This window comes from Trachurus japonicus, chromosome 12 (assembly GCF_045865225.1).
Source record: "Trachurus japonicus isolate A0001 chromosome 12, Traja_1.0".
In the NCBI taxonomy this organism is placed as follows: domain Eukaryota; kingdom Metazoa; phylum Chordata; class Actinopteri; order Carangiformes; family Carangidae; genus Trachurus; species Trachurus japonicus.
The window spans coordinates 31,112,013-31,128,344 of record NC_140918.1 but is presented as its reverse complement, the minus strand read 5'-3'; positions in this window follow the sequence as shown (position 1 = coordinate 31,128,344).

The window sequence follows — 16,332 nt, the reverse complement described above, 5'->3', positions numbered from 1 at the left end:
TCTTGGCACAACGGTTTGCATCGTTGCCCGCCTTGCGGGACCAGGGTTCGAACCCCATCTGAGACAGTCCGTACCCAAACACAACGCAGAGGGCCAGATTGACGTTGGCTACACTATGATCATACATAAAGTTATAAGACAGTAGACACAAATCCATACATTTGTTTCTTTAGACTCAGCCAGCACAACTCAGTGAGGTTTATTGTTTTGGATCTTTTTTCTTGGTTTCATATTCAGTACTTGAATTTCAATTTTATAGAAATAAATGGTCAGAGTTAATGAGAAATATATAAATAAATATTAGCTGTTTTAAAATAATTTTGGAAATCCTTAAATTGCTCGTTATGAATATTTAATTGACTTCCAGGGCCAAGGACAAAGAGTAAAGACTAACTACTGTACTGAACCTCACTTGTAAAACTCTAAGTGTCAAATGAGTCGCCATAAATGTCATTGATTGTTGCTGCTGGATTATGATTCTGCAAGGAGACAAATGCCACAAGAGTTGGTTCTACACCCCTCATTCTTCCACCTCATCTTGACCACCCTGCATTGGCAATTAACATTATCAATACTTTACAAATCTGCTCATGGCATATGCTGAGTTTGAATTGAAATCCCACAGAATGCTATACAATGGGAGTTAAAGGTACCATCCCGGGCGGCTGGATTTACTGGACTAACGATTTCTTTTTCGAATCGCACACCCGCCCCTCCGTCCAATCAGGAATCACAAAAACCACGCCCCCATTGCTCGGTGTTCATTGCAGCCGGAGACTGTTGTATGTATTGCACCACAAGCAGGGCATCAGAGCGGCTACAGCAGGCTGCCACTGTCATGTTATTCTATGGGACAGACAGCACTGAGCTTGCTTTTGAACGGTAAAATATTAAAAAATAAATTGTACAAAGGTACATTTACAACTGTTACTGAATTATTGTACAAATGTCAGTTCTCAAACAAAAGGCAAGATCTTTTTGCTTCAAGGTTTTATTTGTCAAGATTAGCCTGCCCTACAGTAAAAATACCTACATAAAATAAAAAGAGGAGTAAAGCAATATATTAAGTGGGAATATATAGGCTATATTTAAGCATCAAAGATGTTCGATCAAACCCACATAGTTAAACAACGTTCAAAACACACACAGCCAGCACAACTAAGCACAAAGCCCGCTAGCTTAATGCTAACGTATAATGCAAAACCTCATAGACGGGCTAACAGAAATTAGCCCGCGGCAACCGACAGTAAAGCTGCATAAAAAATAGCAGCATACATAAAATAAAAGAGGAGTATTAAGCGGTAATATACATATTTAAGCTTCAAAGATGTTCAATCAAACCCACATAGTTTTAAACAACGTTCAAAACACACACAGCCAGTATCACAACTAAGCATAAAGCCCGCTAGCTTAATGCTAACGTATAATGCAAAACCTCATAGACGGGCTAACAGAAATTAGCCCGCGGCAACCGACAGTAAGGCTGCATAAAAAATAGCAGCATACATAAAATAAAAGAGGAGTATTAAGCGGTAATATATATATTTAAGCATCAAAGATGTACATAGTTTTAAACAACGTTCAAAACACACACAGCCAGTATTACAACTAAGCATAAAGCCCGCTAGCTTAATGCTAACATAATGCAAAACCTCATAGACGGGCTAACAGAAATTAGCATTGTGGCAACCGACAGCCAATAAAGCTGCTTAAAGCTGTTTTAATTCTGGCTTTAGCACTGTTAACACGTCACAGTTTAATCCAGAGTCTGTGGTCAGTTTATAACCTTTGTTAGGAAATTTGCTCCGTTGTTTGGGAGAAGTGCAGAGTCTGTTGTGAGCCCCCAGTACAGGGACCATGGCAGCTGTCACAGCAGCAGCAGCAGCAGCAGCCACTCCACTGAGCTGATCTGCCGGGCGACCTCAGCAATCCCGAGGGAGAAAACGAGCCAAGTAACTTCTGACGGTCTTTCATACTTTCAATAAAAGTGTTAGGTTTTTGGGTGGTGGTTGATTAGGAGGTGCAGTTGGAGGTTGGATATCCGGCTGGTCCTTTAGCTGTGCCATGACGAATTCCTAGCTTTCTAGCTGCTGGCTGGCTGGCTGTGATGTACTGTGAAAAAGTGTAGCTACAATCAAAGTGCTTGCATACTAGCAGAACAGCGTGCACGTTGACTGACAGACGGGCCATCCAACCAAAGTTGAACTGAGACTAATTTGATTGGTCGGCCAAATTTTAGTCCCTACTCCTTACACAGATGACCAAATTTCGTCATTGATATGTCAAACCACTAATAGCATCAATTACTGTCTAATAGCCTACTTAACCGATATACTCAGATTTTTATATTTTTGCCACAAAATGAGCCGCCCGGGATGGTACCTTTAACCTCGGATGATGACTAACTACTGTACTTTTGAAAACACAGCAGGCCAGATGTTTGTGACATGTGAAATGGCACTACTTTAATCTTCAAGAAAGAAAATATCCATCCCAGCTTTAACTCCCACTGTGTCAGCTCATGTCTTTGATCCCAACATGTGTGACGTGAGGTAAGGCGGAATAAGAGGAAATCAGCATTTCTCATAACAGTGAATTCCATTGTACATATTATGTGAGAACCACATTTATTAATGCAATCTCCTACAGCAGGGTGTCTTTTTGTTACAGCACTGCAATTTTCAATTGTTAACCAACAAATCTTGATTAGGATTGGATTGAATTGTGAATGGTTTGGGTCAGGATTTCTGTCATTTTAACGGTAAAATCCGCCCTGATCTAAAAGTCCACACTTTGTATGAATTTGTGGACAAGAGTTTTGGCACTCTTGGCTTTCCATAGTGGTGTGCATTTGTATACTCAGGTTTTTGTGAATGGGTACAGTTGTACAAAGAACATTTGTGGGTTGCTTCTGTGTGTATTTTGTACTATGTTAATGTTTAGCAGATCCATCCAGTATTTGCCATTTGTAACTACAGATTCTGGTTCAAAGCTCTTGATGAGATTGGGTTTCCTGTGATTGTCACCTGGGATCTGATACATATCCACGTTGTGTGATCATTTCCATCATATTCTGAATCCGCCAGATTTTTCCACATGCTGTAATCAGCTATTTGAAACTATTAATCTATAAAGGTGGCTTGGTTAATTAGGGAGACACATCTTCAACAGGGCTACAATACTCTCACCACTAAGAATAAGAATAATAGGAATTAATAATCATGATATTGATCAATCATAATATTTCATCATAATATTTTCTATGAAGAGGTTGAAGGATCAGAAGGAGGCCCTCTGTCCGTCATTCCTCCCAGACCACCTGACCTTTATTTTAAAATATAAGAAAACAAAACCAAACAAAAAAATGAAATGAAGCAAAGGTACTTATTCCACATGCAAACTGCATTTTACATGTGGGACATATAAGCACATGCGGGTTTCAGGCATATCAAATACTATGAATGATCAACATGCTTTTTTCCTGCAAGGCAGGGATTTTTGTCTCTGTCCTGATATTTGCTGCAGTTTGTCACTGAGACAACAGAGAGGACAGAGACTGGCTCTATTTTTGTATCTGCAGCAGAATCCTTTCTGTTGTTTTTGCCTCTAATTTGTTAATCTGTTGTTTTATTTTCATTCCATAATGAGATGTCGATGACTTGAAATGTGACGTTTTCAGGACTCTGACAAAAAGATTGTTGGCATAAAAGACAAAATCACTCTTTAATAATAATAAAAATGTTATTTTCTGAGCACATTACAAACATGATAAAGATCATTAGATGCTTCTTTTTTCATTTTCTTCTTCACCCTTTATTTTTTTTTAATAAATCAATCTCAGTAAGCATCAGGTAATGTTTTTCAAGAATGTAATTTTTGCATCTCAAATCAAGAAGGCTAGTTCCATTCATATCAATATGTCTTTAGAGAAAGTAAAATATACTAAAACTACATTTAGATATAATACACAATATCCTGTACATTAACAAATATCTTTTAGTCATCTGATACTTGAAATGAAATATATCTACTCTGTATTTATTTCATCATTGAGTCATTAAAATGAATGAAATGTTCAATCTTACCAAGTGAGTCCTGTCTTGTTTGAAGTGGATGTACAATGAACTTTTCTGAACTGATCACTCCTGCTATTTATTTATTTATTTATTTATTTTAATGTGAGACACTACAGGTGAATTGGGTAAAAAATTGAACTAACATATATCAACATGAAACTTCCCAAGTTTATCACTCACATTAAGACTACTATTTTTTGTATTACATGTTTTGTCAAATTTTACGTTTAAATATATAAATGAGGCAATATCTAATGAAATATGCACTAATTTGCAGACATTTCCAGAACAAAAATCTGAACAATGGATAAAGCTACTTTCAAAATTCTTGTTTTATTTTGTCAACATACTAGAGTCAGAAGTTTTTACAGAGGGGAGTTTTGGTATCTTTTTACACTATCTTAAAGGGATAGTAGCATTTTTTTTAAAGTGGGGTTGTATGATCTACAAATAGCCCCTAAGTACTTTAATTGCAGTAGAAGACTCTCTGCACTCCTCCCGTTAGCAACGCCAGCCCATAGCCCTGCCCAGAGATTTACAACATACAGTGTTGTGAACAGACCCAAAGAAACGGCCTATTTTCACGGCCTAAAAGAGGTTTTACCTGAAAAAAAATACACAGTTCCATTGTTCGCTATAATATAATTTTTTCCAGCCCTTCAAAGTGCAGGAAAAACACAGTTTTTATTTGGACCGAACCAACTGCTGATCGGCGGGCGCTAACCCTGGGCGGAGAGGGATACGTGAGTTGGTTAGCTCTAAATAAAAACTGTGTTTTTCCTGCACTTTGAAGGGCTGGAAAAAATTATATTATAGCGAACAATGGAACTGTGTATTTTTTTTTCCAGGTAAAACCTCTTTTAGGCCGTGAAAATAGGCCGTTTCTTTGGGTCCATTCACAACAATGTATGTTGTAAATCTCTGGGCAGGGCTATGGGCTGGCGTTGCTAACGGGAGGAGTGCAGAGAGTCTTCTACTGCAATTAAAGTACTTAGGGGCTATTTGTAGATCATACAATCGCACTTTTAAAAAATGCTACTATCCCTTTAAGTACTATTATATTTAATACCTTGTTCTTTATATCTCTGTAATCGTTTGCCTCCCTTCAGCAAAGTGATGGTGGCCTCCGAGGACAAAAAAAAACTTGTTTACCACGACTCGGACGACTGGGAGTATTTCAGGAGCATGGAGCCATGAGGTGAAGATCTAAACCATTTTATCATATGTCTGCTGTTTCCTCCTTCTTTCTTTCCGCCTTCTTCTCCGTTGGTTTATTCATGAACGCGAAACTCGCAAAACTTGCTCTCTGGCTGGATTTTCTGTTCAGGCTGCCGTACAAACATGGCGGTGCAAGATGGCCACACTCTCTAAATCAAGACCCTTGCTATATGTATGTGTAAAAGAAGAATTAAGGCCACGAAAACCAAACACATTATAGGCTACACTTATACGTGGTATATTCAGATTTCACTAATAAACCTTGCAAATTATTACACACTGTACCTTTAAGTGTGTGTGCATGTGTGTGTGTGTCAGTGCCACATCATCAACAGTAAACAATGATCTGTCCACGTTGATCAAGGGTCAGACGTGATTGTGCGACCTTCTGGCTTTAGATGTTACAACCAGAGCAGAGAGGGAGAGAGTGTGAGGCTCTGTCAGTGTAACAGCTAGATCTGGTCCTGGTCTGGTCTGTCTTGGTCCAGTTCCTCTAAGCACCATGGGTTAGAAAAAGATAAAATAAAATGTTACCTTTATTCTGATACAGCAGTGGAGAAAGACAGGAGACAGAAAAAATATCATTATATGTCATTATAAAAAAACAAAAGTCCTTTCAATAGATGTCACTTATTGTCTCCAGCAGTGGTGAACAGACTGGTCATAAACTGTGGCCTGAGGGATCAACACCTGTATATGATGGGGGCATGTTACTTTAAAAAAGTAATTAGTTAGAGTTACTAGTTCCTGAATCACTACATTATGAAAGTAACTAATTACCAGGAAAAGTGACTATTACACGTTACTTTTTCATAAAATGCTCAAATTTGTGAAATTACTTGGATTCACCCCCCTAAACCCCAACCATAACCCCAACCTCCCTCATATCTATAGAACTAACCAACTCACCCAGTATTCCTCCGCACCCTAACCCTCCACCGCATCATGGAGCCTGCCTGTGCAGAGGAATATGGGTGAGTTGGTTAGTTCCAGATAAATGGCTTTTTTTCTCAAATAGTTGATGGAGAGAAAAAAAAACGGGTGTATTGTTTTGTGATGGGACTCACAAGTAATGGTGCATTCTATTGTCAGTAACGGTAACAGCGTTATACAGTAATGGGGGAAACAGTAACTTTTTTGATTACTTGTTACTGAAAAAAGTAGAGCTGTTCGTATCTGCATCACTGGTTCTAATGTGGCCTGAGCCTGTTCAGGAGATCTGGGATGAAGTCAGATTCCCTGAATTGTTGTTCAGTCTGCCCCTCATAGATACAAGAACAAGACCACACACACACACACACCCACACACATGCACACACACACACAGACACACACACACACACACACATGCAAGCATTCTCTGAACTGCACAGAGAGATGGTGTCAGGCTGCTGTTTTGTGGAAGCGGGGGCGTGGGGAGTTGTCCGCCCTCACAGGTCAGAGGTTACGGAGCATCTGAGCCACTGGTCACAACAGAAGGATGAGACAGTGGCAAATGCTGACACCATCTAAACAAGTATTTTTCTAAGAATATTTTTCATATTAACAAACATAATTCATCTTTTATATTGTGTAAACACAAAATAAACACACAAATCTCAAGGATTAAAAAGCAGAATGACATCTCACTCAGTGATGATATTTTATATGCTTGTAAGGGCTTTAAAATGAAGAGAATCTCAGTGTGTCCGCTCCCTCACCACCAGTCAACCTGCTGATGAATGATGCCATTATGTCTCTGTCAACAAATCTGGAATAATCAATAATAATCCTAATGGTATTGATGATGTAAACCAGAATAACTGGTACAACATAAATAACGAACAACGACAGAACACATTCTGAAATAAGCATCTCAAATAAATAAATAAATAAATAAAATGATATATTTATAAAATATTAATTTGCAGTTTTTATGTTATGGAAAGGGACAATTTTGTAATGTTAAAAACAAACGTATTACATTTTTTATTTCTGTATATTTGAAGAATAGAAAGAGAAAAAAGCGCCATATAATGTAGGTCAGCGTGTATGGAAATGAGCGAGGTCAGATGGCGAGCGCCAGGGGTTGGCTGACCTCTGACCTCTGACCCTTTCAATCCTCAGGCTTTATGTCAGCAGCTGCTAACAAAAGAGAACCTGCGGGGGTCAACAACTGGATCCAACACACGCCTTCACCCCAAAAGAGTGGGGTTATTTTTTTATTTAAAGAAAGCAATTAGTAAAATTTCATGCATTTTAAAATATTCAATAATATTTTTTATTCCTCAATCATTTAGTTTTGCAGGTCTGACCTCTAATTCTCCAAGTAAAATACCAATTTGAATGAACAAGCAGAAGAAGATAATATTTGATGTTTGATATTTGATATTTGATATTAATAGAAATTGAAGAGATAAATTAAAGAGTAGCTACAAAAGAACAAAAACAAAAATCCTGCGTAAAATGAAACAGTGCATGTTGTGTTCAGTGTGACTGTTAGAGTTCAGAGATAAGGAGAAACAGTATATTGATCCCTGCAGGAGGAAAGGAGGTCAGAGCAGCAGCAAAGCATGAGAGGGGCAGGCAGTGTGGCACAAACACGTGCAAAACATAAAAAACACAGATGATTAAATAATTTAGATAAGAATTTAATTTTTTAAGTAGAGACATAAACAGACAAATTTGTAATGAATTTTTAAAAAAATAATAGCAAAAACACAGGTAACAGATTTACAAACTGTCATTGAACGCAACAACCTGCATTCAAAGAAATATACAGTCTGAGAATTTATACTCAAATAAATGAAATGATCAATAACCTCATGTGTGTAATGAACGTATGTATGTGTTTGTATGTAAATACAGCATGTATTTACAATAATGTGGAATAAGTATTATGAATGATCAACAAAATATAAAACTCCTTGACTGTGTGTAAAATAATGAACATTTGTTACAGATTGTGCTTCTGAAACGCAAAATAGAGAATTCATCCTCGGGGAAAATTTGGAAAAGAAAAAGCTAACTGACAGCTTATGTTACGTTAAAGTCATTTTAATTTGTTTGGGCATAGAAAACAATCTCCATTTGACTGTTGCTGTCTCCACTTTAACCTGATCAGAACTATTCCTCCTCCTCCTCCTCCTCCTCTTCCTCCTCCTCTTCTCTCTTTGATCATAAAGTGTGAAAAGTCTGAATTTCTTGGCCTCGGTCTGCAGCCGGGACACTGAAGGTTTGTACCGTCATTAGGCTGAGAGGAAATCAATAAATCAAATGTTATGATTAAAGGAGCAACAAACCGGAGCACATTAAATAATCATGCAGGGAGGAGGAGGAGGATGAGGAGGAGGAGGAGGAAGACCCCTCCTCCTTTAGTCCTGGAGTTAATGAATGAACTAACCTAAACTAAGCTGCTGCGCCACACATCTTCTCTTTGTGTTGTATAGAAACTAAATCAGGTTCTTTCTGACTGAACAGAGGAGGTCTGGGTCTAAATGCAGAGAAATTCACTTTTTAACGAGCAGTGTTAATTAAGCTGGGCTGGGTTCATTCTGTTGTTATGTTGTTGTTAGCAAACTGTGTGCCTCTTCCTGCAATTTTCAATTTGTTTGGCTCTTTGTTGCATTTTAGTGTGCTACATTTCATAACTTCCCATATTTTAAAACATTAGTGTTTTCATTATATTTAGTCTTACTGTAATAATAAAAAAAAAAACCCTGAATTTTCTACTGTCAAACCCTGCAGTGATATTTGCTGTACTCATTAAACAGGCTGCTATCCTGTTTGTGTTCACTGTGATACACATTTTAAAAAGGTTTATATCAAAGACAATACAAAGTAAATAGGAAGACAGCACAGACCATAGATCCAACTCATCTGCATGTAACTCATTTACTTCTAGGTTCAATAATAATGGGTAACATTTATTTATTTATTCATGTTTTTTTTTTTTTTTTTTTTTTAACATCTGTAACAGTTTCCAGAATTTTAGTTTAATTGATATTTTGTGTTATTTCATTTTATCAGAACTGTCATTTGAGAGCCAGGGTCTTATTCAATGGGACAAATCAGATTCTTCAACATAAATGGTAAAATAAGTGGAATAAGTGATGTTACTGTTTTCTCATTTACATAATTCTTTGTATGTCAACACACACACACACACACACACACACACACACACACACACACACACTGGAGCTCACATGGAAATGTATCACTAATATTGATCTGAATTAGCATGTTGCCTCTCCCTGTGGCCACGCTCCCTCTGATGTTCACTTCAACCGTGTGTGTGTGTGTGTGTGTGTGTGTGTGTGTGTGTGTGTGTGTGAGCACTTAAACTCTCAGCTGTGTGATTGAAGTGAGTTTAATTGAAGCGACGATGAGCCGTCAATGATGTGAATTGTATCATTTCATTTTATACACGAAAATAAAATAAACAACTTGTTCAACCTGTGTGTTCACTGGAGTTAAATATTTCATTTTTTTATTATTGTTTGATTTGAACAGTACTTTATTATGGTGCCACTTCAAAATGTGCAATTAACTTATGTATTGTTTATTTCATGTTGAAATACAGTAATTGTATAAAAACATTTGAATAGAGGATGTTCAGCAGACAGTCATTTTGAATGAGTGTTTCCATCTGTCTGTTCTACTGGGAGTCAGGTCGGCACAGCAGCAGTTTAGAGTTTGCACTTACACACTGACAAGTTTACAGATTGTAGAATTAACTTAAAAGTAAAATATGGAAAATGAAAATGATTTCTTTTGCATGTGATGATGCACACCATCTGAGAGGAACAGAGAGAACCATCATTATATCACCTCACATTAAACTGCACTTGATGTTTGAAATTATGAAAAAATTAATTAAGATTTTTTTTTTCCAGTATACAAAATCGTGAAATGTGTATCTAGATATATTTATCAGGTTTCAGTCATTGGTGGTGGTAATGAGATTGTAATATTTTAGAACTTTTATAAGTAAAATTGTCCATGAATATCTAATATCACATTATAAATGTAATTTTACCTGTCACATGTGAGGTGTTTGGGTCTAAGAACAGAATGAATTGTATAAAGTGAGATCTGTGTGTGTGTTTGTAGCAGCAGAGGGCTGGAGTTTAGCAACACTTCAAGAATGTACAGTGGCTAATCTAGAAATTCATAAAGGCGTGAGATGAAAGGCTGTTAAATGAGTGTTTATTTAGAGCTGGACAGACAGTGAGAATGGCGTGTGGTCACATTTGAATACAGCGGGTCGGCTCTGCACGCGGCCATTGTGCTTCCATTAAAAGCTGATTTCACGGCCAACAGAACTGCAACAAAAGAGGCAGCAGGTCCGAAAAGTTTGAAAAGACTGAAAAGAATAAAGGAGGAAGAGAAAAAGGAGGAGGGGGGAGAGGAAGAAAAAATTGAAGAAAGAGGGAAGATGACTGAAGTGTGCTTCACATTTCCCCCACATAGAAATGAAAGCCCAGAAAATCAGATTTCATCTTCATCTATCTCATACAGTATACACTGTGTTGTCTACATATAGTTTCAGTGTGTGTGTGTGTGTGTGTTCTCCATAGAGCATATTATCACAGAATATTTTTTATATTTCTACACATTTCTATTAAAAAGGTGTGTTTATGTGTGTGTTTATTTCTCTCTTTGTGCACAGATCTATGATCATAAAGCTCTACTCTCTTTCCATTCATTTAACCATTGTTAACTATAACTTTCTATTATCTTAATTAATGTTATATACATTTTCATAAAAGCGCTGTTATCCAGTCTCCAACAAACTCCAGTTATTATGGAACTTTATGAATCTGTGCCTTTTTTAAATATACTGTATTATAAAACAAAGAAATGTGTGTGTGTGTGTGTGTGTGTGTGCGTGCGTGTATTTGTTTTAAGTAATCATTGTCCATATTCGCTTAGCTTTTTTCCTTTTATGTATATAAAGATATGAAATTACCATTTTTTCTCTGTGTTCTTAAAATTGTCTCAATAATAAACAACAATTTGAAAATTTAGCAATGATAAATTAACAGTGCATCTGTACAATATCCATAATTGTATTATCTTCCTGTATATTTCTATTTTGTATTATTTCAAAACAAATTAAATATATCTACAAAATATTTTATGTGTATCTTTAAATATTTTAAATACACCACATTTCACATTTGTTTATAAGAATAAATGTCCGTAAATGTGTGTTAATGGGTTCCTTTACATACAACTCTATAACATCTCAAAATGGTAGATCAGTGGAACAACATTTATCCAAACATTTATTATACTTCTAAATCACAATTTATGCTGCTATATTACAATAGTTTATCCCACATTCTATATAATCATAAATGTCTTAACTTAACACAAACTGCATCTAACTATTTAAAAAAAATATTGTTTCTATTATGAAATGTGAATTCTAAATCACTATACAAAATATATGTACAATTTTTGTGCATAATGAAATTCCTTATTTCTTTATTTGTAATTCTACTACAAAATGGTTACATGACATCACAATCTACTGTAATTTAAATATGTTAGAAATCTCTCTTTCAGCTCATCAACATGTCGTTTATATTAAACACCAAACATGGCCGCCATCCAACACCAAAACACACTGAACAGGACTCACCAGCAGCTAACCACTGCAGGAGGAGGAGGAGGAGGAGGAGGAGGAAGAGTTTACAGCCGGACAGATGGACCCTCATCCAAAAACTGCTGGGTCATTTAGAGAGAGAGAGAGAGAGAGAGAGAGAGAGAGAGGATGACACTGGTTATATAGGGAGAAGAGGGAGAGAGGGAGAGAGAGAGTCAGTGGGACAGATGCGAGGCAAAGCGGAGCAGTGTTTGTCACTAACGCCATGGATTAGCATGTGGTCTCCAACACAAAGCTGCAGATCAATACTGCTGCTCTGTACACAGCAGATGGCCCAGGACAGAGAGAGAGGGAGAGACCTGAGAGGAGGAAGCAGGAGGAGGAAACGTCCTGATCAACCTGCAGCTTTGTTCACATTCTACAAGCTGCCGCTCTCTTTCAGCCACAGTAAATCCAGCTCAGCAGGAAGCAGCAGAGGAAGCCGCTCTCCTCTCCTCTCCTCCTCTCCTCCTCTCCTCTCCTCTCCTCTCCTCTCCTCTACTCCTCTCCTCTCCTCTCCTCTCCTCTCCTCCTCTCCTCTCCTCCTCTCCTCTCCTCTCCTCTCCTCTCCTCTCCTCTCCTCCTCTCCTCTCTCTCCTCTCCTCTCCTCTCCTCCTCTCCTCCTCTCCTCTCTCCTCTCCTCTTCATCTCCTCCCCTCTCCTCTCCTCCTCTCCTCTCTCCTCTTCATCTCCTCTCCTCTCCTCTCCTCTCTCCTCTCCTCTCCTCTCCTCTCCTCTCCTCTCCTCTCCTCTCCTCTCTCCAACCTCTGCCTCTCCTTCTTTTCTTTTCTTGTCACAGCTGTTTCTCAGGTTGCAACATGGATTCATTCACTCTAACTACTGTCTCCACATTTTCATGCATCTGATGGAGTTGACTGTTTTGTGCACATTGTTGCTTTTGTGTGTTTAAAGAGCCCTTGTCTCTGAGTGCTGCTTCAGAACACTGAAATAAATGGCTGAGGATCAGAATTATAATCCCATGTTATCACATTACATCATTGTCCAATTACAAGTATTTAGTATTGAAGTTGATAACATATGATGTGCATTTTGTGCATTGCAACAGTGTAAATCATCACCACAAATTTGAACAGGTCAGTTTTAATGATATTCGTAGATTTTTTTTTTTTTTAAAGATCAATTTACAAATGGAGAGAGAGATATTTAGCTACAGCACTTCCAGGAAAGCTTGATCTTTTGAGCAGTGATCCTTGTAGAAGTCAAAATATTACTTTCAACACGCACAGATTTGAACTATTAAAATGACAAGACAAATCAACTATTATGTACAAATTATGCACAAAATGTTAACAATTACAATCAGTTTTAAAATCTGTTTTTTTTAATCAATTTTTAATCTGTACACTCATGTGTATAGTTTTTATTATTTATTATATTTTTACTTATATTTTATTTTTAACATTTACAGTGATACTACTGGTGGTGTTTGCTATTTCCATAATTTAAACTTTGAAATATAGAAATATAGGATAATGCAACAACTGGACATTGAAAATACTACAACTAGAACGGAATGCAATTTTTAAATTGAATACACTGTACAAACCATGAACATTGTCACAGATACAACACATTTAACCTGATCATACAGTACTGTAGCAGTGGTGACACAACAGCATGACCCTGAACACAGCACAGATAGAGAACAGGCTAATGATTGTCAGCCAGTCCATGTCCCACTGTAGCCTATGTCTGCAACAAAACAGATGAACTTTACCTCCGTGTTCACTGTCCACTGTTCCTACACCCAAATAATATCCTCTCTCTTTGTGAATACATGCCATCACTGTCACATCATGGCTGAGACAGAAACAATGATGACTCATTATAAATGCTACAATATACTAATGGAGTGGATGTGAGTAAATCATTCAAATGACTTGGTAAGTTTTCTTGCAACATGAATGTTTCCCAGTAACACGTGTTTTATGTGACGAGTCCTGTTCCTTTGTTATTCAGTGACACATCAGTGACATGTTCCTCCATAAACACAAACTGCCTTGATCTGGTTGTTTTGAGTCAATCACACACACACACACACACACACTCTCTCTCTCTCTCTCTCTAATCAAATCCTAATGTGGATTCCTCCCCCACTCAAAATAGTTCTCAATAACGACACCAGTTACTATTTCTGTTTCATTTGTTATAAATCAGCAGTTTTAGTAAAACACTGAGGTACTGTCATTAAGGATGTTGTGTTTTCTCCAATAAATGAATATTTGACCTCATGAAAAACATTTCCACTATTGATTCCTGTCTCTTATTTATTGTAGGCTATGTAATTTGAATATAAACACTCCCTGTTTTTTTTTTTCACGATTGTGTAGTGTGTGTGTGTGTGTGTGTGTGTGTGTGTGTGTGTGTGTGTATTGATTGGTTTACAGCCTGTCAGTTGTGTCTCTCAGCCTCTCAGTATTTGCAGCCGTTGGACAGTTGACCTGTTATAACACTGACAACAGTTACAGCGACGTTGTGGGCAAAGGTTTTGGGGGAAACTTTGGAGGCTTTAGAGAAGCCAGCTTGTGACAAAGACACATGGGAGATGTAGTTGTAGATACCAGTAAAAGAAATCGTTTTATTTTGTCTTAAATAAAAATGAGAAAACGGTGAAAATTGACCATCAGACGCTCGTGTAGAAAATGTTTCCAAATGGCCTCCAACCTGCTAACTGAACACTTGAATCTGGAAAAACTTACATTCACCTTGAAAGATAATATAACACCTGGGTCTCCATTCACACAATTTGTCCAGAGCTGACCCCCCCCCCCCCCCCCCTTTTTTTGTTCCCTCTTTTTCTTTTCCTCTTTATTCTCTGTTTTTATTCCCAACAAATTCTCAACACCCCTTTTCACAATTCCACCCCCCACCTCGTTCTCTGGTTTGTTCTGTCTCAGTTTGTTTGCTTGCCCTTAGTCTAACTGTATTGTAATGTGTGCTTAAATGTTCATTAATAAGTAATTATAAAAAAAATTAAAATAAAAAAATCTCCAGCATGGGGGCGGAGCTTCAGTCAATGCCTGGCAGTGATGTCAATGTATTGTTTACACCAGCATATTGACTCAAAACTCTATCACTTCCTCCTCCTCCTCCCCCTGCAGCTGCTCCTTTACAGTCACCCTCCCCGCCTCGTGGACCCCCCCCCCCTTCATTTTCAACTACACAGATCTTCACCACTCTCCATCTCCTCTTCATCCTCCTCTCTGCTGCCCATCTCATCCTCATCCTCCACTTCTTCTTCTTCCTCTTCCTCCTCCTCTCTCTCCGCTCCCTCTACACAGTGGAATGTCCACTGGAAAAAAAAAAATGGCAGTGGGCTCTCCATTCAGCTTCCCTCAGCGAGACAGCTGAAAGTTTTAAGAAAAGACAGATAGAGGGACAGAGAGACAGATAGGTCGTCCCTCAGCAGACCCCCTGCCTGTCCCTCTGACAGCTGATCAAAAGGAGTAAAATGGGTCAGGCTTCTGTTCTTCTGTCCTTAATTGCACAACAGTCTTTAAACAAAGCAGCATCTGCCCAGCTACTCATCCTGCTCCTCCTCCCCATCTCTTCCTTTTTCCTCCACCTTTTCCTCCAGCGTCTTTTCTCCTCCACTCATCCTTTCCGAGACTTTTCCTGCATGGAAACTGCTCTGAAATTTGTTTGGGGATGATGCAGATAGAATTCTGTTCATTCCAAGTAACAGACATGTAACCTGGAGTCTTTGTTGGATGCTTAAGATGGCTGTGTGTAGAATTATTAGATATTTAATGTGGAATTAGTATGTAGATGTTTTTTGTCGTTGTAATATTTGCTGATGATGGATCAGTGAATGAGAGGCAGGCTGTGAGAGAGGGAGGCCCAGTTCTTTAGCAGCCGTTTGTCCTTGGAAGTGTAATGAATTGTAAAATGAACAGGCTACAGGCCATAATGCTCTTTCGGTGCAAAGCTCCCACGCTCATCACTCCACCCAGAGGCTGTCGATAGTGTCCCAACATGCACCAGCACATCCTTTGCAGCTGCAAACATCTGTCCCACACCACACACAACAGTCGGAGCTGTGCTCACTTTAAAAAATAAAGCGTATGGTGCATCATGTCATGAGATGTTATGATGATGATATCATCCTCTAATGTTATTTAATGTTATGGCATTTCTGTATGTATGAGCATTAATCATTATGACTTGATTTGTATGAACTTTATGTATTTATTCATTTTTATATTCATCTCCCTTTTTTCCTGATATTTTTTGTAACAATAATGATCAATTTTATTTTTATATTATTGTGGATTACTCAGTAACTCTCCTTAGTTGTGTCATTTTGTCTTTTTCCTGCTTGTGGATGGAGCTGAAAGGGTTCTCAATATATTTTCAGTATATGAACTGTAGGCTACATACACA